This window comes from Pithys albifrons, chromosome 20 (genome assembly GCF_047495875.1).
Source record: "Pithys albifrons albifrons isolate INPA30051 chromosome 20, PitAlb_v1, whole genome shotgun sequence".
NCBI lineage: Eukaryota > Metazoa > Chordata > Aves > Passeriformes > Thamnophilidae > Pithys > Pithys albifrons.
This window is the reverse complement of record NC_092477.1, coordinates 5,061,030-5,087,244: the sequence shown is the minus strand read 5'-3', so window position 1 is coordinate 5,087,244 and position 26,215 is coordinate 5,061,030. Positions and strand designations below refer to the sequence as shown.

The window sequence follows — 26,215 nt, the reverse complement described above, 5'->3', positions numbered from 1 at the left end:
TACAAGCAACTTTATTTCAATATGGAATGATTTGGATTATTCTGTTGTGGACCTTTGCCAGCTCTGAAAGGGAGATAATCTTAAATCTGAGCTAAGAAAGATGATGACAAGCAAGAGAGAAGGTTTAAATTGAATTTGCACTTTTGCTGTTGGTGTTGAGAGAGCCCCAAAATTCTAAGGAGGTCACAGGGGGCTGCTGGGGCTTAGAGGAAGCAGGAAAAGCACTCGGGACAAGGAGAAGTCTGTCAAGAAATATCCTGTTTTAGTCTACATTTTAGTGGATATTTAGTGTATATTTTGCTGCTTCTGTGCAATTTGAGGGCCTGGAGTCTCAGTCTGTGGCAGATGTGAAGAAATACAAAAGGCTTGGTCTGGGCTCACTTACAAACTTAGAAATTTCTTAATTTTTTTTGTTGTTAAATTCATGATGAATTCTCTGACTCTCTTTTTTCCTTCTTTCCCCCCAAACTCTTGCTCAGCCTGGATTTCTGGATCTCTCCCACCCCGGGAGCAGCGTCAGCAGTGAGCTCATGCCTCTGAAGGAGTCTGGGCTGCCAGCTGTATTCAATAAAACCTGAGTTAGCTATAGGGAATGTAAGTAAGTTAAATCCCATCTGCTTTGAGGTTTCCCTTTGGTCCCAGAAGCAGCCAAATGCAGGATATGAGCAGAGGTGGACGGGCTCCTTCTGGAAATGCTGGGAAAAAAAAGCAAGGAAAAAAGGCTTCCCTGTGTTCCTTTTCAAAGGTGACCTCACCAGGGACAGTGTGAGCGATGCATGAGGAGAGAGAGGAGCTTGTGTTCCCCCTCCCTGCCAGCCAAAGGGGCTCAGAGCTCTGAGGAGAGCCAGCAGCACCTCTCCCTGTTCCCATGGCTTTGCTGTGTCCAGGGATATCCTGGATAAAGTGGGCAGCACCAGGAACTGGGATGGGAGGACTCTGCTCCTCTCTCTTCATGCTTGGGGGCAAAGTGGAGATGAGCAGCTGGGTCTGTCCTCCAAACTGCCAGTCTTTGACAACCTGGATATGATATCCCACCTGGCCAGGGGACAATTGGGGTGACAAACAGGAGAGAGACACTTCTGGGTCAGTCCACCAAACTGCCAGTCTTTGACAATCTGGATATGATATCCTATCTGGCCAGGGTACAATTCAGGTGTCAAACAGGAGAGGGAGACACTTCTGGGTCAGTCCATCAAACTGCAAGTCTTTGACAACCTGGATATGATATCCCACCTGGCCAGGGGACAATTGGGGTGAGAAACAGGAGAGGGAGACACTTCTGGGTCAGTCCACCAAACTGCAAGTCTGTGACAATCTGGATGCCATATCCCACCTGGCCAGGGGACCATTGGGGTGACAAACAGGAGAGGGAGACACTTCTGGGTCAGTCCACCAAACTGCCAGTCTTTGACAATCTGGATGCCATATCCCACCTGGACAGGGGACAATTGGGGTGACAAACAGGAGAGAGAGACACTTCTGGGTCAGTCCACCCAACTGCCAGTCTTTGACAATCTGGATGCCATATCCCATCTGGACAGGGGACAATTAGGGTGACAAACAGGAGAGGGAGACACTTCTTAGCACTTTCCACTAAAAGTCAGGACTGGAGCTGCGGAGTCAAGTGGAAATTCTCATAATTCTGCTTTTATTTGACCACGGTTGTTGTTGTATTATCAAGTTGTGGGGCAATAATTAGGCCAATGAAGCTGTAAAATCCTCTTTGAGGAAACCAGAATCATATTCCAATGATGTCCCTGTATTTTACCTCCCACCATCCCTGTCCTGTTCCTGGGCTATTGCCCTGGAACTGGAGTTTCTGATATCTCCTCCTCAGAAGCTGGGTGGGAGGTTTAATATCCCTATTTGCTAATCTGTGACCATGTTTTATTAGTTTAAAACAATAAAAAATAAACTGATAAAATCAGGTTTTTTTACTTTGAAGGTTGGACAACATTCCCTTAACAGGTTCAAGGCCAGGTTGGATGGAACTTGGAGTAACCTGGGACAGTGGAAGGTGTCCCTGCCCATGGCAGGGGGTGGAACTGGATGGTCTTTGAGATCCCTTCCAACCCACCCCAGTCTGGGATTCTGTGGATTTGCAGTAGGAATCCTCATCCCTGGGCAACACATGCTGGCAATGACAATCCTTGTATTTGCCCATGTTTCTTATGGAATGGATGAGCACCTCAGCCCCTTGCTTTGCTGTTTTCATCACTTAAGCTGCAGGAGGGAAACTGTCTGTGAGACATTTAAGGACGTGTTTAACATGATTAACTGCAGTTTTCACACCAATAATCTTAAAACATGATTCCAATAAAGTGCATGTACTTGGGGATGGAGAGAAGCACTTCAATGAACTCAGGCACTTGGAGGATCCAAACTGGTGGGCACAGGACATAAAATCTTCACAGCAACTGAGTTGCTTTCCCTGTGTCATCTACGGATTAACCACTTAGGAGTGTTGCCAATATGCTCATAAAGCTTTTTGCCACCCCACAGAGGGAGCTCCACTTCTCCCTCCACCCCCCTGTAGTTTTTTCCTTGCCACTTTTCGTCCTTTGATACCCAGCCAAAGCCATATTTTGTCTCATAAACTTCTAATAAATTCTACTGCAAATACGATAAAAGCCAAAGATATTTATGAACTTTGGAAGTCACTCTGTGTCCCAGAGTGTGACAGCAGCAGTTTGCATGGAAAATATTTATGTTCTGGCATAGTTGTCATTGTCTATTTATTGTTTTCTTCTTTGAGTTTTCTTGAGGGAGTTTTGCATGGAGCTTCTTTGGAAGTGTTTGTGGTATCACCAACAACAAACTCTTGTCTAGTGGATATTATCAGTGTGTTGATGTCTCTCTCTTTTTCTTTTACACATCAGGGAAAGATGATCCAAGCCATCTTTTCAGAGCTTTATCACCCAAGTCGTGGCTCCACTCTGACATATCCTTTAACAGGCACAAATCTCCTTCCCACTGGTGGGATAACAGAGCCTGAAATAACTTCATTAAACACCAATATTTGCTCAATTACAGCTTGTTTACCATTAAGCTTGTGGTCTTCCCAGGCTGTGCAAGAACAGCCAAGACATATTTAGCTCTTAAAAGGGCTGTTAAAGAAGGACTGAATGTAGATCTGTTGCAACCATCTCCCTGTGTGCAGGCAGTGCCCAAACCCCAGGGATCTCCTCTCAAGCAGCTGCTTCCTATTTCTTCACTTGGGGAGCAAATGCAACCCTTGAGAAATGCCCTGATAAAAATAATAAATACAAATAACAGAGGAAATTTCCTTTTTGGAAATCATCTCTTAGCAATTCCAAATTTGCCAATTTTCTTTTTTTAATTTCTTTTTTATTATTGTGAGTTAGTGTTTGGTGTGATAGTTAATATTTTAATGGGTAATTGTGGGGCCTCAGCTCTCCTGCCTTTACATGTGCATGTGAACTACAATGAACTGAGCTGTGTCTGGCTACAGGTGTGAAGGAATGGAGGGAATGCAGATGGAAAGACTTTGATCTTCATTCTGTACCTGTGAAATCTGGTGAATATGATCTCAAAAGAGAGAAAGTGTAGGGGAAGGATCTCCAGTGAAAAAGGATCTGGAAATTAGTTGAGCTGAAAATCATTAGTGGTAAGAGCAGAGCGTGGAAAGGAGATTTAAAGCTCCAGGAGTGTTTGGACAACTCTCTGAGGGACAGGGTGGGATTGTTGGAGTGTCTGTGCAGGGCCAGGAGCTGGACTGGATGATCCTTGTGGGTCCCTTTGAACTCAGGATATTCTGTGATTCCAGGATTCTGCTTTAACACAAGTTTTTTCTGATAAGGACATTTCCCTCCAGCCACAAGCACTGAATACTCCTAAAATTGTCCCAGCCAGGTTTCTGTCTCCCTGCTCCAAAGCAGTTTTGTGTGTCAGTGGCTCCCTGTGTTCCCATCTGCTGGGTATCAAAACTGGCTGCACTCTGTGCATGACAAGAGACTTCTCAGGCTCCACTGACAGAGGTGTTAATTCACATTCTGGGCAGCTTTCACTCTCAGATACTCTGCTTCAAAAGAAATAATTCCTGAGATGGAGTGAACCAGCACAAGTATTAAAATGGAACTAAATCTATTTACCTGTCTTGTAACAATCTTGTAATAATCAGCACATTTTTGCATTTCACTAATATTTCCCTTAATGGTTAATTAGTCTCTTTTAGGCTTTCATAAATATCAGTATATTCCTAGATTTGTTTATCTGTTGGGATTTTCTGCACAACTTTGAATTTCATCTCTAACAGTGGCTTGCAAGAACACAAACCCCCAGCAATAAATGAAGCTCAGTGTTCAATTTTATCCTGTTCCTTTCATTTAGAAAAGAAAAATCAATTTCTATCCACATTAATCTAATGAAAGAGAGCACCACAGGGCACAGAATGCAGCTCTGGTCCTGCTTGTTAGAGCTCCCAACCTGAAGCTTCTGGCTGATTAAAATCCATTTCCCCTGTTCTTTCATGTTGCCATTTGCTTCTGACTCAGTGGATGGTTCAGTGTTTGCAACAGAGTATGATTAAGGATGGGTGAGCCCCAAAAGATAAAACAAGAACAGGCCTGAACTCTTACCTCAAACTTATCTCCTATGGCATTTTTTTTTTAAAGTCAGGTAAGTGGGTGGAGAATTATTGGAGGAATAAATTAGTTTGAATTTTGTTCCAGCAACTGTTGGCAGAAAAGCTGCTGTTAGCAAATACTCCCAAAATAAACCCCACAAGTGGCTTTCCAAAGCTTCACACAATTACCTGGTGTAGATTTGTGTGTGTGGATAATGAAATAAAATATTTTTCAGATGTTTATGAAAGAACTACTGAAGTAAGAGACAGGGAATGGTTTGCTGTATGAGAAACTGTCTTTTTCTGAGTCCCATTCTGGTTTTATTGGGAAAATTGTGTTACATCTCACATGCAGGTTTGATCTTGAATACACATTGAATTGAATATTAAATCATCCCCAAATCACAGAATATTCAGAGCTGGAAGGGACCCACAAGGATCCTCCAGTCCAACTCTTGAGTGAATGGCCCCTTTGGGGATCAAAACATCTCAGGGTTATTTCCCAAGGCTGTAGAACTGGGGGAGAAGTAACACAGGCTGGTTCCAGGACCAGCTGGAGAATATTCCCAGAATTACACACAAAAATGTGGAGACTTACTCATGACTCCATTCAATAATCCCATTACATCTGAGAGTGGGGGATACATCCGGAACAGGACGTACTTTTAAGAAATCAGGAATCAAAGAAGGTCCAAATCATGCCCCAGGAATCAGGGAATATTTCTGACCCTCTCTCCAACACAGGCTCATTATTCCTTCTCTTAGGGAATGAATATGATGAAACACAACATGTCAAAAAATTAACACAGAAATTGGAAATGAGTGTTCACGTTTGGAACTGAGTGAAATCTGTGCCATGAGCTGAGGGAGGAGCTTGGTGTGAGCTCAGAGATGTTCCTGGACATTGGAGAATACACACATGGGGTCAGTGTTATATATGAGAGCCACAGCAAAGAGAATTTGAGTGGAACTCTACATTTCATGGTCTCCAAAACTAACGATTCTGAAATAGTGAGTAAGAATTTCAGTGTCAGGAATTCCTTCATCCTTCTCTAAATGGGTAGGATGGGCTGGATCATCCTGGTAGAGCTGTGCTTGTGAAGCAGCTAAAAGGAATTAATCCTGAACCTTGGAATGTCAGAATGTGCTGAGCTGGAAGGGACCCACAAGGATCATCCAGTCCAGCTCCTGGCCCTGCCCAGGGCACCCCAACGATCCCTCAGAGCATCATCCAAACCCTCCTGGAGCTCTGGCAGCCTTGGGGCTGTGCCCACTGCCCTGGGGAGCCTGGTCAGTGCCCACCACCCTCTGGGGGAAGAGCCTTTCCCTGAGATCCAACCTGACCCTGCCCTGGCACAGCTCCAGCCATTCCCTGGGTGCTGTCCCTGCCCTGGCACAGCTCCAGCCATTCCCTGGGTGCTGTCCCTGCCCTGGCACAGCTCCAGCCATTCCCTGGGTGCTGTCCCTGCCCTGGCACAGCTCCAGCCATTCCCTGGGTGCTGTCCCTGCCCTGGCACAGCTCCAACCATTCCCTGGGTGCTGTCCCTGCCCTGGCACAGCTCCAGCCATTCCTTGGGTGCTGTCCCTGCCCTGGCACAGCTCCAGCCATTCCCTGGGTGCTGTCCCTGCCCTGGCACAGCTCCAGCCATTCTCTCATAAAGTGATGTGTGATCCTGTGGATCCTGGAAAAGTCCAGCTGGGAGGAGATTCATTCAGAAAGCAACAAGATCCAAAAGGCCCAGGCAATCAGTTTTTATCCTTAAGAGCATCTTTGGTCCTGAGTAGGATCCCAGGGGCTGTGGTTTGTGTTCTCATTGTCCTCAGAGAGGGTTGGGTAAACCTTGCTTTCTAAATGATACAACACAAGAGCAATTCCACCCTTTATCTGGGAGACAGACTTGAAAGTTAAAGATTAAGCTTCCTCTCTCCCCCCCTGCCAACAAAAAACTTCCAAAGGAAACCCAAGTGTAGGCAAGAGGTTTTTGGTGTCAGGTAGGAGGGAAATCAGTGTTAATGACAATCCTTTAACTGGGATCTTTTCTTTTTGCCTGGAGCCTGAGGTTCAAGGGTAGTCAGAGACAACAAAGAGCCCTGCCAAGGTGCCAGCTGAGCCGTGTGTGTGTCACTGATAGCTCTGGGATGGAAGCAGGGAAACCAGGAGTCTCACAAAGTGCTTGGGTTATCTTTCCACACAGCCAGCCATGTAATCTCTTTTTATCAGATCTGAGAAGAAAGGGAATCCCTCCTGTGTCGTTCCCTTCAGGCTTTTAGCTCTCCTTTTTCTTTTTTTTTTTTTTTTCTATTTTAAAAAGGCTCGGGCTACAGCTCTGCTCACACGACTTGTCTCTCGATTTCTCCACTCTTCTCCCTACGGGTCGTGTGAGCAGGAGTGAAAAGGGATGCAAAGGAGATCACAGGCTTGAAAAGACGGGAATATGCCAGATCCTGTGTGTGTGAAAGCTGAATTTTTCAGCTGATTCCAGTGGAGTGGGGTCGATTTACACCAACTGTACATTAATTTCTGTAGGATTTGCCAGAATTTAAATCCTGCCCGTGATCCCCCTGCTTTGACAGAAGTTTGCTACTATTTCCCAACGTCAAACTAACGGGGATGAGGGGGATTCAAACTCTGCTGATGCCGTAAGGAAAACATTCTGCTTTCTGAGTCATTTGCCCCGAGCTGACTTTCTCTCGGAGTGGTCCAGGGGTTTCCTTCTTTAGCCATAAATCGCAGGCGGATTCCCGGGGTGTGCGCTGTGTGTCCGCGGGCGTGCGCGGCTTTCAAGCGCAGCCAAAGCCAGAGAGGCTGCGCCTTTAAAGCAAAACCGAAAAAAAAAATGCCTTCAGGCATCCTATTACAGTGCAAGGAGCCAAGGATGAGGATTTGCAGCTCAGCTATATAAACCCCGCAGAATCTGGCTGCTGTGGCCAGTCTGCCTTGCTGTCAAAGCCCTCCGTGTTCCGCGCACACCACCAGGCAAAGCAACTCGGCGGAGTTTGGACGGGACGGCACCGAAGGCACACGCCGGGAGCTGACTTGAGCATCGTATTTATTTCATGGAGGCTGCTCCCAGCGGGATCTAAGCTCTGGCAGGGTCTGCAAGGTAAGTCTGAATTAAAAACTCCCTCAGTGTTCTGTCAGGACTCTCAGAACTCTTGAGGATCAGGGATCCCGTTTGGGAATGGGTTTGAATGGGAGCGTGACTGGCTTTAAGTTTGGCTTTATTGTCCGGTGTAATAATGAAAGAAACGTCCCAGTGTGATCCAATGAATGAATGGAGCAGGAGTTAGTTCAGTGCTGGACACTGACAGAAATCCCAGACAGAAACCTAATTGACAGGAAGGGTACAAAAGCAGGTTTGGGATTTCCTCTTGGCTACTGAAGGAATAGAAATACTCGCCCCATTCTCACTTCATGAACGGCACTAAATCCACTTGCAGGTCTGCACCATCCCAGGTGATTCCTCTTGCTGTGCTCTCTGTGACTCTTTTGTGTGTTCATTTGCTGTCTGCACAGTTCTTTTCCCCAAAGCCTTTGTCACCATCCTCCCACCCCCACTGGGCTCCAGGTGCTTCTAAAACTCTGGTGACATTATTTTGTAGTGGGGAGCAAAAGACAAAGGGAGGTTCAACTGGTACCTTCTTGCCAGTACTTCAGGGGGTGGGTTCTGGGAGCAGGAGGGTGAAATTCCCCATCATCAGGGAAAAATAGACACTTTTCCTCTGTGTCTTGGCTCCTTGTGCCTTGTGCACAGAGATTTTCTGCATGACTGTGTCTGCACTTGCCCGTGAGGCTCAAATTGGCTTAAAAAAGAGAAGCTGAGTGGGAGAAGGTGAACACACTCAGATTCATTTAGGACTTAAACCCACTTATGGGCAACTTGGGCTTACATCACCTTTGCAGAGTTTTCCCTGCCTGATTTGCTGTCTGGTTACCAGGAGAGAGAGTTTTTGGCAGTTCTTCCAAACTTCTGTAAAGTCTGTATCATGCTATGGAGGAGAGTGATATGTTCCTATTGAAATGATGGTGACGTGTCCTCTTGGCCAGTGGAGATATTATTAAATTAAAAAGTATAATAAAGGTATTTGTCAAATTTTTCTTCATGAAAAAAAAAACAGAAATGAATGAAGTGCAGGTGATTCAATGTGCTGGGTAAAAAGCCTTATTGTCCAGCTGTTGTGTTTGGGTTTATCTCTCAGTTTCTTTTTTTTTAAAAAATCATAAATATTGGGAATTCATTTTACACACATGGGTTTGTTTGATTGTGCTGTGGTGGTGCATTTGCCTTTTAAAGACTCTTCTCTTGATTTGTGAGACTTGACTTTCAAAGACTTTTCCCTGTGGTTTGTGAAATCATAGAGTCAGAGAATGGTTTGGGTTGAAAGGAACCTCAGGGATCATTGAGCTCCCACCCCCTGCCATGGGCAGGGACACCTTCCACTGGACCAGGCTGCACAATGTCAGGGTGTTGTGGTCTGAGAATGAGCTGGACTGTGGGGCCCAGTGACTGTCCTTTGAGACCTTAGGAACACTTGCATTGTGTTGGGATGTCCTTTGGGGTGTTTCTTTCTCCTGCAGGGAACTCGGGAGCAAGTCTGATCAAACTTGATCAAAAGAAACTGTTCAGCCAAAGAGAATTGGTGTGTCTGCAGCTCACCTTCTCTGGAGGTGAATTCTGAAAGCAGCTGGAAGAGTTCTCAGGGTGTTCCCAGTGCAGGTGCTGCACCTGAGCACAGGCACTGAGGGGAGAATGTTCACCTGAGCTGAGCAGGGAGATGAGCAGCTGGAAAGGGCAGAGTGAGAGGCACTGTCTGCCCCCCCTGCCACTGACCTGTCACAGTCACCATGCTCAAAAAGCAAAACTGACATTCATTTCCCATACTTTTTGCTCATTAATTTATCCTCTGACTCCTTTCAGCCCAGAGAAAATTCTTTGCTAGTCCTAGTCCTTAATCCTCTGACTACAGTTACTGTATCAGTGTTTCCAAAGTTGTGGGAGAGCCAAAGGATCTGCTGAAAGCCCCCAGCCTGCAGATGAGAATGTCATGTCTCAGCTGGAGAGGAAGCAGAAATTCTGCTAAAGAAATCTCTTCCAGGTACATGCTGGTGGTCACAGAGAGAGAAAATCAACCAGACCAAATCCTCCTGTTGAAATAACGATGCTTAATGATACTGCAAATGGCCCTAAATACAGCCTAAAATGTGCTCTACAGGTTCTGAGTAACTTAGCTGGAGATTTATTGTTAATGAAAATCTGTTCTGTTTTTTTTGTTTTTTTTTTATCCCAGCTCTTCAAGGCTGGGATCATTTCTCCTCAGTATTCACTCCAATTTGACTGTCACGTTGCTATAACAGCATTTTCTAAAGGTGTTTGACATTCAGCTCAGGTGGCTTATTTTTCACATTACTTCTTTTTATAAAATATCTAAAAAAAGCCAGAGACTATTCATGTATCAAGATGTTCTGACTTGCCATACAGAGGCTGTCAAAGTTTGTTCTTGAGTATTGTTTCACTTTTTGATAAGAAAATGAGATTAAATGGCAGAGTCTGTTCTCCATGGGTCTTTTTCATCCTTTTCAAGAGAGATGCAGAACCAAGAAGTAAATGTGCATGTGAAACAGTGATATTGCTTTGGAGCCAGAGCTTTAACCCTTTCAGCTCTCCTGCTAAAGCCATTTGAAAAACTAGACCCACTTAGGCAGTTCTCTGCTCTTTTCCTGGTACAACACAAAGGTGCCTCTGTCCATCCAGCTTTGTGGGCTGTGGCCAGAGGTTTCATAGACTCATAGAATGGATTGGGTTGGAAAAGACCCCTGAGATCATCAAGTCCAACCCTTGGGCCAACTCCAGTCCCTTTACCAGATCATGGCACTCAGTGCCACGGCCAAGCTCAGTTGAAAAACCTCCAGGGATGGGGAATCCACCCCCTCTCTGGGCAGCCCATTCCAATCCCTGAGCACTCTCTCTGCAAAGAATTGTTTTCTGCTCTCCAACTTCAATTTCCCCTGGCAGAGCTTGAGCCCATCGTGCCCCCTTGTCCTATTGCTGAGTGCCTGGGAGAAGAGACCAACCCCCACCTGGCCAGAACTTCCCTTCAGGCAGTTCCAGACAGTGCTGAGGTCACCTCTGAGCCTCCTCTTCTCCAGGCTGAACACCCCCAGCTCCCTCAGCCTCTCCCCACAGCACTTGTGCTCCAGTCCCTTCTCCAGCCTCATTGCTCTTCTCTGGATCATGGTGGGTACTGAAGGAGCCACTTTTAAATATTTTTACCAGCCTTGTAGACTAGATCAGCAAACAGAAATACCTGCACTGACTCAGCCTTTGCCACACTGGTGCCTTAATGATGGTACAAAGCTTAAAGGTTGGAAATATGAAGTGCACTGATGGACTGACCCAGGCCGTGGATTTTGGACATTCACCCAGGATTTGTTCACGGGGTGGGTGGCCCAGGAGTCTCACACAGCACATCTGCCAGTACAGCACAAGATTTGTGAGGGTCTGGATGTCTTAAAATGCCATTTTAACACCCCCAGCTCCCTCAGCCTCTCCCCACAGCACTTGTGCTCCAGTCCCTTCTCCAGCCTCATTGCTCTTCTCTGGCCCCGCTCCAGCCCCTCAATATGTCATTTGAGTGGTTCCAAATGGCACTGAATTGTCCTGGGTTGTGTAAGGGGTGTTTGGTGTGAATGGATGTCCCATTCTGGCAGATCTATAAGGGAGAAACATCTTCCACTCAGTTGGATGTTTCCTTTGAGGAACTCTGGTATCCATTTGGAAATGAGCTGAAATGCAGAGAGGGTGGTGTTTGCTTCATTATCAGCCACACCTTTACCTGTCCTACCTCTGTGACAGATATTGAAACATGAGAAATTCAGAGTGGTTCAAAGAAATGGCTCTGATTTGAAGCCTGTGGGTTGATATATCTGCCCTTGGACAGGTGCCATCACAGCCCACTGAGCTGAGGGGCCACTGACAGTTTTAAGGTCCAGTGGCTCATAAAACTCGAGGCTTAGGAATGGATAATTTACATCAGTGGAAAGTCAGAAACCTCAGCTTCCCAAAAATAAAAAGGTATTTGCTTTGAACAGTGGCAGATTGAGATATAGGGCCTTAAAACTGGGCTCTGTTTTACCAACAGGCACTTTCTCAGACTTAATTTCTGGTGTGAGTTCAGCACACCCTTCTCAAAGATTGATCTCCGTGTCCAACCCTGTGGTTGTAAACTACAGAAGTCTGAAACTACTGTGAAATGTAATAGCTCCCCTTGGTTGTTTGAAGGAATTTGCTGATGTAATACTGCAGAAAAATCATTGTTGCCCAAGTAGGAAACTAAGGAAGACAGCAATCAGAGGGAATTAAGTTGAGGAAATATTTTTTTCCTCAGCCAGACTCAGAAATATGCAGAGCCAGTGCAGATTGAGGACTGTAACTAATGAGTTCTGGACAGAAAACATCATAATGAGGTCAAGAGCTGGACAATAAGGGATATGTGCAGATGACTTGGGAGTTTATAAGGTGCAATTTAATTATTTAAACTGCTTGATATCAAAGTGGCCTTGCTGTCCATGGCTTTGGTTGGTTTGGGCAGGGGTTTGTGAGCAGTTGTGTTGTAACTATTGCTACAGCATTTTGGGGTTTTATTGTACTGGAAGAAGTTTTGAGACATAGTAAGTGATGCTTTCTGCCATAAGGAACTTACAATTGCTGTTATTAGTTGTTCAAAAAAGGTTCTTTGTATAGTGGAGAGAAAAAAGAAGGAAGAAGCAGTTCTTTGAGGAATGGGACTGCTGGAGAGCAGAGAAGTGAACAGCCCCAAGAGAAAATCTGGAGCTGTCACAGTTTCCACCGAGCTCAGGGCAAGTGTGAAACTTCCCCTCCCTTGGTGCTCACTGTCCACTCGAGTGTTCAACCTCTGTCCAGTCTGAGCTGAAGTTAAATGCCTTCCACATGTGGGAAAAGTTAGAAACTGGGCATTCTTCCAGCCCCTGAAATCCTGAAATCCTTCAATGGCTGATGTAACTCAGCGGTGTGGAATGGGCAGACTGGGAGGAGTCAGAGCCTGCCTGACAGGAGATGCCTCCTGATCCTGCAGAAAGAGTTTGGGCACTGAAAGAAGGGAGTTTGAATAACTTAATCACTGAATTAATGATAGACATGCCCTTATACCTAGGCATGGCCTTACTGCCATGTCTTCCTGGATTTCTATAGGCATCATTCCTCTCTCTCCTATGTGCTGCTTATCCTGGTGCCAACAAAACAACAGCAAAAACTCCCACCTACAGACACCAAGATGTAGAACTTAAAGAACACTGGTTAATATAAATTAAACCTCCTAACATACCTCATAAACCAGGGTGAGGCTTTGCTGCTCAGCTCACGGAGCCAACGAGAAGAACCCTCCATTTATGATTGTGTTTGGCTTCTGCATGAGCGAACCACCCAAGCTAAATCCATCCTGAGCTGACCTTGTCACAAGCAATTTCCCCAGATTCGCATCCTTAATTGTCTGTAGTTTCAATTAAACCAAGGTGGGATGTTGCCAAGTTCTCCCCCGACCTTCCAACGGAGCGTCCCAGCGCACGAATAGCCCGTGGCATTCTGTATTCTTTGGGCAGCGCAGGGCAAGGTTGCCAAGTTTGCATTCAGTCATCCATCACATATCAGCCTACTGGAGGTCCATTCTTCCCTAGCAATGGGGGAGCTCTGCTTCCTACTTTGAAAGATTACTCACACAGAAAGCCCTTTCCCCCAGCCCAGCCCTGCACAGGGAAGAGAAAAGGAGCTTTCTTTGGTTCGGAGCAACGTGCCCATTCCAAACCCGCCACAGAAATGATATTGTTTCATGCTTAGAAAACATATTCTTTTTAGTAATTGAGTCGAAAGTGCAGGGAGGTAGGACAGAAATCTTTCAATGCAGAGTTTCAAAAGTATTGCTTGAATCATGGGCACAACAAGGGGCTGTTGTAGTGGGCTGGCTCTTCCCATGCCAGGCTCTTCCCATGCCAGGCTGTGGCATTGACTATATGTGTGTATAGATATTTTCAGGATGCTCCCAGGGCTCTGAAAGTGAGAGCCTGGGGAAATTCCACTACAATGATTTTCCTTTAACTGTGCCCAACCTGCACCAGAACTTGGCAAGTCCATAAACTTAAAATTACAAATGCTAATTTTGTGATGGAATTGATATTTACCATAATACTAATCTAAACTGTCTTGATTCTTCTCTAAATTTATGTTCTTTTGCACTATTCTGGAAGCACAAAGCTAAAATTTCTTCTGAGTATACACAGAAATTAAACTCTGAGACTGTTCCCCTGTGTGCCCATCAGAACTGGCTAAAGAGTTATTTCCACCATTAAGGAACTCCTGCTGGAAAGGGACTATAAAAAGATTTATTTCCAGAAAAGGAGTTAACTTTCCATTCCTAAGAAATCAAAGGAACTGGGAGCAGACAGATATTTGCAGTGAATTTTGGGCTTATCTCAAGCACAGGAAGCAGGAGGAGCAGGTGAGAGGGCCAGCAGCAAGCTGAGCACTCTTGGGACTGTGGTTTTCTGCCTCTTTGCTTTCCTGAAAAGCCTTTATTTGTACAGGAAAGGGTCTCTTTGAGTGTGTGCTCTGCACTTCAGCACAAGACCTCGGTGGTTATGGTCCTTCTTGGCCAGGCATGATTTCATCTCCTCAGAAGCCAGTTTGTCAGGCTTTCAAAAGGAGCTCAGTGGCCACTTTGCACTGGCTCTTTGTTTCTCCTGCTTCTTTCAGAAAGCCAAACCTCCTTTGGATATGCTGAATCCTCCTAAATAGTTTCTCTGTGCTGTGTGACAAAGGCCTGTGCCAAGAAAGATATAAAGGTAGCTTGTGATGTGTGGGCAATCCATTCCTCTTAGTGAGTCCCAGTGTAATGCATATTTTTCCTTTACTTGTGGCTTGTACTTCCCTCCTGCATTGCTTGTACCACAGTAATTCAAGGCTGACTCCCAATGAATGCTGCACACTGTGGGCTACAAGTCAGAGGAGAACAGGATACATATGAAGGGAAAGGTCTCAGATCATTTTTCTTACTGAAGTATTTTGGCAGTGCAAATAGTTTGCAGGAAAAAAAAAGGTTGGCATTTCCCATGGAGAGCACTCCTTATGAATGTCCTATCTATTTTTCCAGTTTGGTGGCCAAGTGAGGTGTTTATAGGAGGGATATACCATCCACCAGCCAGGGAATTCATGTTTCCACTGCCAAGTGTTAATTATGATGTCGACTCACACACTTCACAGGTTAGCAAGTCAATCACAGGGATCCAACACTACAAGTGCTGCACTTCCAGGCTTGATGGAAAGACTGCAGCACCCAGAGAGTGCCATTCTCAAATGCAGTAACATTATTCATGTTTTATTTGTCCTTCTTGGGCTGTTATTTCGTATATTGGTTATTTATCTTAGCAATAGTGCAGGGGTGCTGGCAGAAGAAGGAAATACAGTTCACTACCAGGCAGATGTGTGCCCACCTGTGCTTTCCCCACCCCTGGACATGTGGCCTGGGCTCTGGCATCTCTGGGAGCTCAGTGTCACTGCCCTGTCTGTCCTCCCAAAATCTGTGTCAGTGCTGTGGAAGGTCATTTTGGCACACTGGTAATTTGCTTTGCTTTGGTTGGGCTCCCTCTAGATTTGGGTGATGGTCCCACTGACAGCACTCAAATGGGCAAAGTCTCTGAAGAAGAGAAGGAAAGTGATCCTGGATAAATACAGTGCTTTTCAGGCTGTGGTCTGAGTCTCTTTTGTATAATTTATGCTGCTCAGAACATGGGCAGGAACACTTGAACTGTTTGTTTCTGTGTACACACAGAAAGCTCCCACCAGTGTAAGAAAAGTGCAATTCCTGTAAATAGAAATCATGGAATCACAGAATGGTTTGGGTTGGAAGGAACTTCAGGGCTCATCCAGTTCCAACCCCCTGCCATGGACAGGGACACCTTCCACCAGTCCAGGTTGCTCCAAGCCCCTCCAACCTGTCCTTGGACACTTCCAGGGATGGAGAGTCCACAACCTGTGTGGGCAACCTGGTGGGTTATATATGCCCTATATATGCTATAATTCTACATCCTAATATCTTATCACTGAAAAAAAAGGGGGCCTCAGTTTAAATAAAAGCTGAGTCTGTGGTGTCCAACCCCAGTGGTTTCACCTGGGGAAAGAAATTCTTCTGCCTGCAGGAGCAGTTATTCATCTCTTTGATGCAGGGTATCAGATACACCCATAGTACCCGTGCTTGGCATTGCCTTAGTTATGCAGCAGAGCAGTTTGGTGTTGCAGAGGGTGCCTTGGCCTGATCCAGTTTGCTTCATGCTCATGTAGGTCAGGAGTGCTGCTCATGGAGCACCGTGGGGACAAACCCAGACTGACAGAGGGGAAATCAGACCCCCCCGAGCCTCTCCATGCACAGGGAGGCACCTCATTGTCTGCATTGTCCCTTCCCCTCAGCTGGCACTGCCGAGGGATGGGTTTCTCCTGTGCAGGCTCCAGGGGCTGCCAGCCAAATTCCCATGTGACACAATGGCATTGATTTCACTGGATAATTGAGCTCCTCAGCCCTTCTTTCACTCCCGGCTCCGATGGCTGTCAGCTCAGGCTTCAGCACAGGCAGCTCTCAAGTCACTGTGGGTTAAGAGAACGAGGTCAGATGGTGGTGGTGGAGGTCCCTCGAGCCTCCCATTAGTGTAACAGTGCCCAGATTGGTGACATTTGAAGCAACAGCTTCGATTTTTGTCCGAGTTCAGTCACCATTGCCACTAATCACTTGCTCAGGGCTGTGTTTATGGCTGTATTTTCCATTCCATTACATAAGTGCTTCTGCTTTGCATCAGACCACCGAGGAACATCCTCAGACTGGACTTTTCATGCTCTCTATTTCCCAAATGCCTTGTGCTCAATTTGTAAATCTAATATATATTTCATTTTGTCTTGCTGAGCTTGATTTTATCCCATCTTCTCTTCCTTACACATTTTGCTCTGTGAGGAGTTTGCTTCCCTACCCTGGGCTGCCAAAGATGCAAATTCTTGATGCTACCACATGTGACAGAACTAGGCCAGGCAGATCTGTAGCCTGGGGGCGATTACTGGAAGTCAGATTTCAAGGAACTCCTTCTGTGGTCTTCAAATGTGCACATTCCTGCCGGTTTGAGATGTTAGTACCAAGGACAGAGGAGCTCTGGCAGGGAGGAAAAGCCGCCTGAGGAAACTAATAATTGGTTTAAAAGCAAAGAATTGCCTGGTGAAGGGTCACCCATATGTTTCCTCAGCTCCTTTTAAAGCAATAATCAAAGCCTGCTAATGACAGGAGGCCAATAATAAAGTTTCTGGTCCCCAAAAATACTTCAGGTTTTTATGGCTGAGTTATGAGATTTTTTTAGAGATGTCATTTCAGTGTTTGAATGAATATCTGGTTAAATCAAACTACATGCAAATATCCCTAATGAATTCTGGAAATATCCTGCTGCCTGCTCACCAGTGGCATCTGTAGCAATTCATACCCCTTAAAACACTTTTTGTTATTCCAGACCAATATAAATGTAAATTGTTCATGCTCTTCCTTACAGCAAAGTCATTAAAAGAGGAGAATTCCTCATCACTCTCCTCTGTACGTGACACTCCTTCAACTGAAATAATTTTAAATATGGCAAAGTGTGGGGTGGGATTTTTGCTCTTCTCTTCCTTTTGGCCTCCAGGAGAAATTGGGAAAATGCTGTCTCAGTGTCTATTCCCTCTGACACTGTGTGACAGTTGTTTATTAAGTCAGTAATTTATGGTTCTTAGAAAAGTTTCTAATTTCTACTGTGTAAATGTATTAATTTGGCATCTCCTTTTTATAGCAGATCAGTTATTTATTCACCTATTCTTGTTATATTTATCAAGAGCATTGATGGCTCATTTCCCACCCCTCATTATCTGCAGAAAAGCTCATGTTTGCCACCTGAATCATGAACTTTTGAGACAAATAAGACTGTCCAAGCTTCAACCTCCAGAGCTGGCCACTGCTTTGCTCTCCTAAATCTTGCTCAGCATGAATGGGGTGGGCAGAAAATGCAGAAATCCTGAATTTCTGTCCTTCCCATCTCCTCACCAAACCATCTAGAACTTTGTGAGATGGGCTCTGGAACACCTCTAGGTGGTTTTGGATGAAGTGCAGTGGAGAAAGGTCTGGAAGTGGAGCATGAACAGGAGTCACCGTGATCCATGCAAGGAAGCACAAACCTCATCCTTCAAAAACTGCAGCAGCAAAGCCCTCAGAATATTTCAAAGTGAAGCCTTCAGCGTCTACCCAGAAAATAACGAGCTCCTGACCAAGTGTAACTTGGCAAAGAAACTTTCCAAAGACGAGTTTTGAAAGCTGGAGATCTTTTCCAGCTCCTCGTCTTTGCTGTGGGGAGGGAAAAGCCAAGAGCCCAAGCAAATGCTTTTGCTATTAGGGAAGGCTTTATTAAAAGGTACAGGATGTACTTCAGGGGCAGGAGTGGTTTCTGCTGTGAGATTATGCACTGAAGTTGCTTTTGCTTTGAAAGGGGGGATTTTTTTAGTATTGAAAAAGGCACTGATGGAGGTTTCTCTGTCTGTGGCAGATCTGTCATGGCCCAGAGTCCTTCCTGTGTCTTCAGAGACTAATGGGCAAAAGTCACTCCTGTGCTGGAAATGCAAACAGGGGTTTCAGCAGAAACTAAAAGAAAGGAGGGTGTCAACCATCCCTTCTGCTTGCCATGGAATCCCTCGGAGATGACCCATTTCTACAGTTCTGCTTCTGTTTTTAGAACAGCCACAGTTTTTCTGAGCCCATTGTTGCCTTTGCTGCTCCCATCTCTGCTGTGTCCTGCTGTTTCTAATCCACACCTTGTATCTTCCAGTGGCTTTTTCTTCCCCCTCTGACAGCTGTAGTAAAACTTGAGATTTTTTTGCAGATGTGAAAAAAAAGTATTTAGGAGATTGCACACTCCTGTCTTTTCTTTCCCCCTCCTGAGTTTGTAGGAAATTGCTGTGCTTGGCTGATTGCTGTGCCCCTGCCAGGAGCCTGAATGCAGCCCCAGAGCACCCCACTGACCTGCTTGGTTTGCTCCTCTTAGTTCTGAGTTCTCATTTCCAGAAATTGATGCTCTTAACAAAAAAACAAGCCCCAAGGAGAGTCTGAATTAACTTGTGCCTCATCTCAGTCACTGTTAGACCAGATGGGCTTGGTGCTTGTTCTCCCATAGTTATTCCTTCTAATTCTGTTTCCCTTTTGTAGCAGATTTGAATAATCTGCCCTATAAAATCACTGGGCTGTTCCCTGTGGGTTGTCTAAAAGTCCTGCTGTGGTCTGAGCTGGATGGAGGATTCTCCTGCACATCCCAACTGCAGGAGTGAGTCCCTTGAGGTGTGTAAGGACAGGAACTATTGCTACACAAAGGTGCAGAGAGATTGGGTGTAAATGTGTGCATGAATGAGTCCTCTGGCTGCATGAAACACCTACAGCCTGTTTGAGATGAGGGGCCATTCTGGAGGCATAAGATAAATAGGTGGACTCATATTTTGGGTTAGTTGCAGATTTTTCTTGGATTCTCTGGTGTCTTTCTCTGTGGGTTTTGGTAACCCTGTAATTTATTTCCATGGATTCGTCTTCTTATTCTGGTAATTGGCTTGGCACGTCCTCTGTTTTGGCTACAGAGTAAATCTGCAATTTTCTATTGTTACCCTGGAATTTCAAGCAGTGCTGGAGCTCTGTGTGTTTGTGCTGCACATCTGCTCAGACTTTCTGCCTCGGTCCAAAAGATACTTCAGAGAATCGAAGAATGACTTGGGTTGGGAAGGACCTCAAAGTCCACCCAGTTCCAAACCCCCTGCCATGGGCAGGGACACCTTCCACTGTCCCAGGTTGCTCCAAGCCCTGTCCAACCTGGCCTTGGACACTTCCAGGGATGGGGCAGCCACAGCTTCTCTGGGCAACCTGTGCCAGGGCCTGCCCACCCTCACAGGGAAGGATTTCTTGCCTATATCTAATCAAAACTTACTCTGTGTCAGTTTGAAACCATCAACCCTTTTTCTGTCACTCCATCCCTTGTAAATAGTCTCTCTCCATCTTTCTTGTTGTTCCTTCAGGCACTGGAAGGCCACAATTAGGTCATTCCAAAGCTTCTCTTCTCCAGGCTGAACAATCCCAACTTTCACAGCCTTCCCTCCCTGCAGAGCTGCTCCATCCTCTGACCATCTTGCTGCCTCCTCTGGACTCTCCAGCATCTCCATGTCCCTCCCTTGCTGGGCCCTGGGCTGGAGCAGCTCTGCAGATTTCCTGATCTGTGATTCCCTCTCTCCCTCACATTGCAGGGGCCAACACACCAGCTCTTTGCTTTTTAATTATGTATTTTCTGTCAATTTTACAGCACTCCTCAGGAAAATATTTAATTATGGAAATGAGGATTTGCCAGTACCTTTCCTGTGAGGTCCTTGGAATCCTTAATCCATGGAGAGCTTCATTCCCCATGGGAGGTTTTCCCAGTGGTTAAACAGAGACACAGCAGATGATTTATAAAATAATTTCAGTGCAGGGTGCCTGAGTTTGTCCTCAGCCCTAACCACGAGGCCACACAATTAACCCAAGGTTGTGGGCACATATTTCTGTGGGAACTCCAACTCTATTTAGCTTCATTTCTCCTTATGGTTCAGAAGTCTTGGACGTGGCAGACCCTTGGTCAGGGAGGTTTTTCTCTCCACTACTGCTAAAATATAATTTTTCCAGGCCTGGGGAGCCCATTCAGTGGGAGAACTGTCCATTCTCCACTCTGTGAGAACACCCTAAGTCTGTCTCTCATTCCATTGAGCTCTAACTCCCAGGTGAACATTCTTTGGCTGGTTTTTATTTCCATGCAGGTTTCCCCATCATCAGCAGACTCCCTGCTAAGTCCACTGGCAGTTTCTAGTCCCAGTTTTCATAAAAGGAGACTTTGTCCTTTGCACAAAGGTCCACCCTCCCAGGCCCTGTGGGACAGCAGAGGTGAGCTGGGTGCTCCCTCACCTGCCATCATCTCCCACATGTCCCTGCAGGACAAACCCAGCAATATTTGCCCCTTCCTTTATGCTTCCTGAGTAGCAGGTCCCAGATCACACCACGTTCCACTGTTGGAAATGTCAGCTGAAATGTATTTTCAAAAATAAGATTACTCCAATTGAGCATTTGCTTGGTTTTTTCCAGCTCAGCATCCAGAGTTTCACCCCTTTACATACTAAGGGGAATAAACCAAATCTGTCAGAAAAAAACCCTTTGCATTTTATCAATGCAGCTTTTTCATTTCCTGAGCTTTGCACCTCTAAGAAACAGCAACATAAGCCATGTGAGACATCACTTCAGCCAACCTACTCCAGTCTGGGTTATTCCCTTGAACTCATTCAGCAGCATCTTTTTTACATGGTCTTATCTTTATTTTGCCTCCAACAAAAACTGCATTAAAAAAATAAAATCCAGGGACATATTTTCAGCTGCTGTGAATCCCTGCAGTGCCACAGGTCAAATCCACCAGCTGGTCTGACATGCTCTGGAGGAAAAGAGAAAATGGGGTTGGGGAATTCACTCCAACAGCACAATCAAATGTGAAAACTGGGAAATCTTGGTGTCTGTCCCCTCTGCTCCCCCTCCCCAGCTCTGCTTTCCTCTCTTTTCCCAGTCCCTCAAGCTGTTTCTCATCTTCAGCCAGGATGGTTTCCAGCCAAACATGCTGGGGCTGTAGGGAGAGAGTTATTTATCTGTAGTTACAATACTTTTGTATATAATATATACATGTGTGTATATATATATATATACACACACACACACATATATATGTATATATATATATATAATATATATAATATGTATAGTATAATAATAATAGTATAATTTACTCCTTGGGAACAGGAGAATCTGTGTCCTCAGAGATGGTAAGACACAGAAGGTCCTTGGACAGAGCCACCCATCAATAAGAAGCCCTTTGGTTCTTGGACCACTCTTTTGGAAGTATTTTGCCACCAGACAACTCAGTTTGGTGTTTTAAATGTGCTTCAATGACATGTCTGACTCCCCCATGGACCCAACTCTGCACTCTTAGAGGTGTGAGTGAATAGAAGAGCAATTCTTTCTCCTCCTGTCCTGGGGTGCAGCAGAGCAGGAGTCCTGGGGCTTCACTTTCATAGCTCTTCACTCAATAATTGAAGTCCAGCCTGCTCTGGGTTTTATTAGAAAAAGGAGCAGAAATCCTTTGAAGAAATGATTCAGGTGGTTATTCTTTAAATAGGCCATTTTGTTCAAAGCAAACTATCACTGGTTTCAAAGATTTCCTCAGAAAGAGATTTTTTTCTTTTAGAAAGGGACCTCCTGAAATGCTGCTGATTCTCTCTTAGTTTTCTTTTTGCTGAGTTTGCAGGATCAAGTGAAAAATGGCATCTTTCAATGACTTAATACGTGTTGGGAGAAACTTTCAACCAGTTGTACCTGTTACTTTATCATCATTTGGCCACAGTTCTTTTATAGAGACAAGCTTTATACATTATTTTTGGTTACTCAGACATCCAGTGGAGAAGACAGGGGAATACTGAGTGAAATAATCCAGGAGAGGAACCAAGTTATTGGGGTTTTTTTCCTAATACAGGAGCATCACTGATGCCACCAAATAACAAATCTGAAATAATGTAATCTAGTAAGTCCAGATATTTAGAATCATAGAATCACAGAATCATAGAATGGATTGGGTTGGAAAAGACCTCTGAGATCATCAAGTCCAACCCTTGGTCCAACTCCAGTCCCTTTACCAGATCATGGCACTCAGTGCCACGGCCAAGCTCAGCTGAAAAACCTCCAGGGATGGGGAATCCACCCCCTCTCTGGGCAGCCCATTCCAATGCCTGAGCACTCTCTCTGCAAAGAATTTCTTTCTGCTCTCCAACTTCAATTTCCCCTGGCAGAGCTTGAGCCCATCGTGCCCCCTTGTCCTATTGCTGAGTGCCTGGGAGAAGAGACCAACCCCCACCTGGCCACAACTTCCCTTCAGGCAGTTCCAGACAGTGCTGAGGTCACCTCTGAGCCTCCTCTTCTCCAGGCTAAACACCCCCAGCTCCCTCAGCCTCTCCCCACAGCACTTGTGCTCCAGTCCCTTCACAGCAGATGATAACAGCAGATCTTTTTGCAAATAGGTGAAGACCTTTGTTCTGCCATCTGAGAACAACGAATCCCTTCTCGGTGCCCCTTTCCCATCTTATTCCTCTCTCCTTTTCCTGTCGGGTGAAATGAAAAGGCAAAAAAAACCCCAAACCCAATTTGTTTATTCACTTCTCAGTTCTGCCTGAGACTGTTTTTTAAAGGCTTTTCCTTTGTGAGGTTATTCAGATGCTTGATAACAGAAAAAGCGTTGCTAACTAACCCGGGGCACAAAGAGGGCCCTTCAGGAACACATGACCTCATCTCCAAGATTACTCTATCCCATGAATTCAGACTCCCCAGCACACCCCAAGTGAGTGTTGGGCTCTCTTGGCAGCAAAGAGCTTTACCCACCTCCCTCTGCCCTGGCATATGCTTTGCCAACGTCTTCCTCAGTGCCTGGGATTAAACACGGATGGAAATTCAGCACAAGAGGCAGATTTTCCTGATCCCAAACAGCCTCAAAAGCTGCTGGCTGGCCCTGCCTTTGGGCCATTGCCCTCCTGGCACCAGCCAGCTCTGGCACAGGTTTGCAGTCGTGGAGCAGGGCTGGTTTTCACTCCCAGCTCCCATTGTCTGTCCGGGTTTTGTTGGGTGCTCAGAGCCTTGGCAGGCAGGAGCTGCCTCTGGGGCACACACAGAACCACCCCTTTGCCAGGAGGTGGCACAAATCCCTCCCTAATAAATAAAAAGTGACACCATTGTGTTGTCTTGGTGCTCTCAGGGCCTCTAGCACCTAACAGTGGGCAGCATCCTTAGGATATCCTCGTGCTAGGAACTTTTTGGGGCAGTTGATGAGTTTCCACTTTGAGATCTCACTTTGGGTGTCAAGACACAGTTTTTATTGCCTTGGGATGAAGAGGAGAATGTGTTGCTTCCACCACTGGGAGGGGTGGCCAAGGTAGAGCAGCAGACACCTTCTGGTCTCCAAGGAAAGGCAGGGAAAGATCCTTCAGTTCTTGCAATAAAATGAACTAAAAGGCAAGATCCTATCAAGCTGGAGACACATTCAGTATAATCCACATTATCCCTAGTCAGGATCTCATAAACATGCTGGAAGGCATCACATCTGCAGCTCCCACTGAGATGTATCATTTATTTGTTTCTGATGATGCACATTTAGCAGCAAATTACATGAAAGATTAAACAGCGTGTTATGAGCATGGTCTGATTCATTCTGCATTACACATCTAAGTCACTCAGCAATTACCTCCAGTCACTTATAGCTAGGAGAATTTTATTAATTCTGCTGGTACCAAAAATGAATTCAGAGCTTTTGATTCCTGTTTTTAGTGTGGGTCTCTTCCCAAGGCTGGTTGGATATATATAACTATTACACAATGCCACGTTGGATGCTTCTCATTTAAAAAACTTAAATAGCTGCAGGGCTCTGCCACAAGGCAGGAGGAGCTGGGATAGCCCAGGATGCTGCAGATGCTGTTTCCTCATGCTCTGATCCCAAAAATACGAATTCTGCACAACATTTTGGATGCCTGTTAATGGGACAACAGAGGTTGCAAACCTTATTCTTGAAATTTGAGGGCATGGAGCTGTTGGAGTCAGTCCAGAGGAGGCACCAAGGCGATCAGAGGATGGAGCAGCTCTGCTGGGAGGAAAGAATGGGAGAGTTGGGATTGTTCAACCTGGAGAAGAGAAGCTTTGGGGTGACCTAATTGTGGCCTTCCAGTGCCTGAAGGGAACCTGCAGGAAAAATGGAGAGAGGCTGTTTACAGGGGCCTGGAGTGGCAGGACAAGGGGCAAGGGCTTCAAACAGAGAGTAGGGTTAGGTTGGATATTAGGAATTCTGCCCTGTGAGGGTGGGCAGGCCCTGGCACAGGTGCCCAGAGAAGCTGTGGCTGCCCCAGCCCTGGAAGTGTCCAAGGCCAGGTTGGACAGGGCTTGGAGCATCCTGGGCTGGTGGAAGGTGTTCCTGCCCATGGCAGGGGGTGGAATGGGATGGGCTTTAAGGTCCTTTCCAACCCAAACCAGTCTGAGATACTTTGATAAATTTGTGAGCAAGACCTTAACAAACATCTCATTTCCAACAGCCCTAAACAACACATTAGTTTGTTCAGAGCAGCTCTGACTGAGCCAGATTGAACCATTTCCAAAGGCATCTCCTTTGCCAATTCCCCATCAGTCTTATCTATACCTGTGGCCTAATTAAAAGCTGGCTGTCATTAAAACTTATTAAGAGCTGTAGCCACTTGGCACCTATTGCTTAACACACTTGGGGCTTCCTCTAATACAGGTGGTATAGCAAAGCATTAAGACACAACTTCTAGCATGAGGATAATGGAATTTAGGCAGAAAAACTGAGAGCAGGGAAAGCATTTCCATAGGGTTAAATAGAAGAATCTCCCTCTAGACAAACTAGGGAAGGTATAAAAAATAAGTTTAGTTTGGTTGGTTGTGCTTTGTTTAGGTTGCAAATGTCCCATGGACTTGGTAGAAATCAGGGTGGGTTAAAATGCCAGAAATGAGGGGTGGTCTCAGATGTCCCAAGCCCCAGCACGGTGCCATCCCACACTCCTGGCTCTCCTCTGGGTTCTTGCCCCGTGGCTCCTGATGGAAGAGCAACAGCAGTGGTGTGTTCAGGCAGAATTTCTTTGCTTTTCTCATCAGCAGCCAGGTAATTCCTGAGAAACATAAATCAAGAGTCTGTAGGACTCAGAACCTGGAAGGCACCTCTTGGTTGCCGAGTTCAATATCCTGTTGTTGCAGGCACCTCGTCACATAATCTGGTTTTCACTTCTGTTTAATTATTGCATGTTTTCAGCAGGCATTTTCTCCCTGCTGCATCTCTGCCAGCTGACTTTATTTTTCATTTAATTCATGAGATTTGCTCATTATATTTAATACCTCATTGATCAAAGGTGTTACTGATACTGGAAGGAGACCACCTCTGATCCCTGAACTTTTACTCTGCTTTGAACACCAGCCAAGCTCATTGTTTAGCTTGGAAAGGTCTGTTCTCTCTTTGAGATCCCAAACAAGGATAGACCTGGAGAGATTTTCCATGGCTTGAGAGTACAAAACTTCTGAAACAAAGTAGTTTATAATAGAATAATCATGCTAATTTAACTCCAAATAGTCCCTGTACAACAGAAGGTTGAGTCTCTCCTGGGTCTCTTTTTATACTTATCACTCAGAATTTGCCATAGCTCTTCCACATTTTTATGGATCTTGGCTTCAGTGGGCTGTTTCTCCTTCCCCTTTGTGGCACTGTCATGCTGATGGCTTTGAAATATGAGCCTTTTGCTAAAATCCAAATTGTACACAAAGCAATTAATTAAAATTCCTTCCAAAACAGCCCTGGCAAAGCCCTGTGTATGTGCTGCTTGTCAGCCAAGGTGGAATGGGTGGAGGCTGACATGAATCCAAGTGGTTTTATTTGAAGATAATGTACAGTAGGACCTGCAAACCAGAAATTATCCAGTTTCCCCAAAG

At 45.5% G+C, this 26,215-nt stretch overlaps 1 protein-coding gene across 4 annotated transcripts in view; it reads left to right on the top strand.

Annotated features, from left to right (window-relative positions):
• Positions 1-7,521: 7,521 nt before the first annotated feature.
• Positions 7,522-26,215, top strand: part of TNC (tenascin C) — a 75,503-nt gene continuing 56,809 nt past the window's right edge. For all 4 annotated transcript variants that reach the window (XM_071574287.1, XM_071574286.1, XM_071574285.1 and 1 more), the window contains exon 1: positions 7,522-7,689. The gene's annotated coding sequence lies outside the window, so the exon portion shown is untranslated. The remainder of the gene's footprint in view (positions 7,690-26,215) is intronic.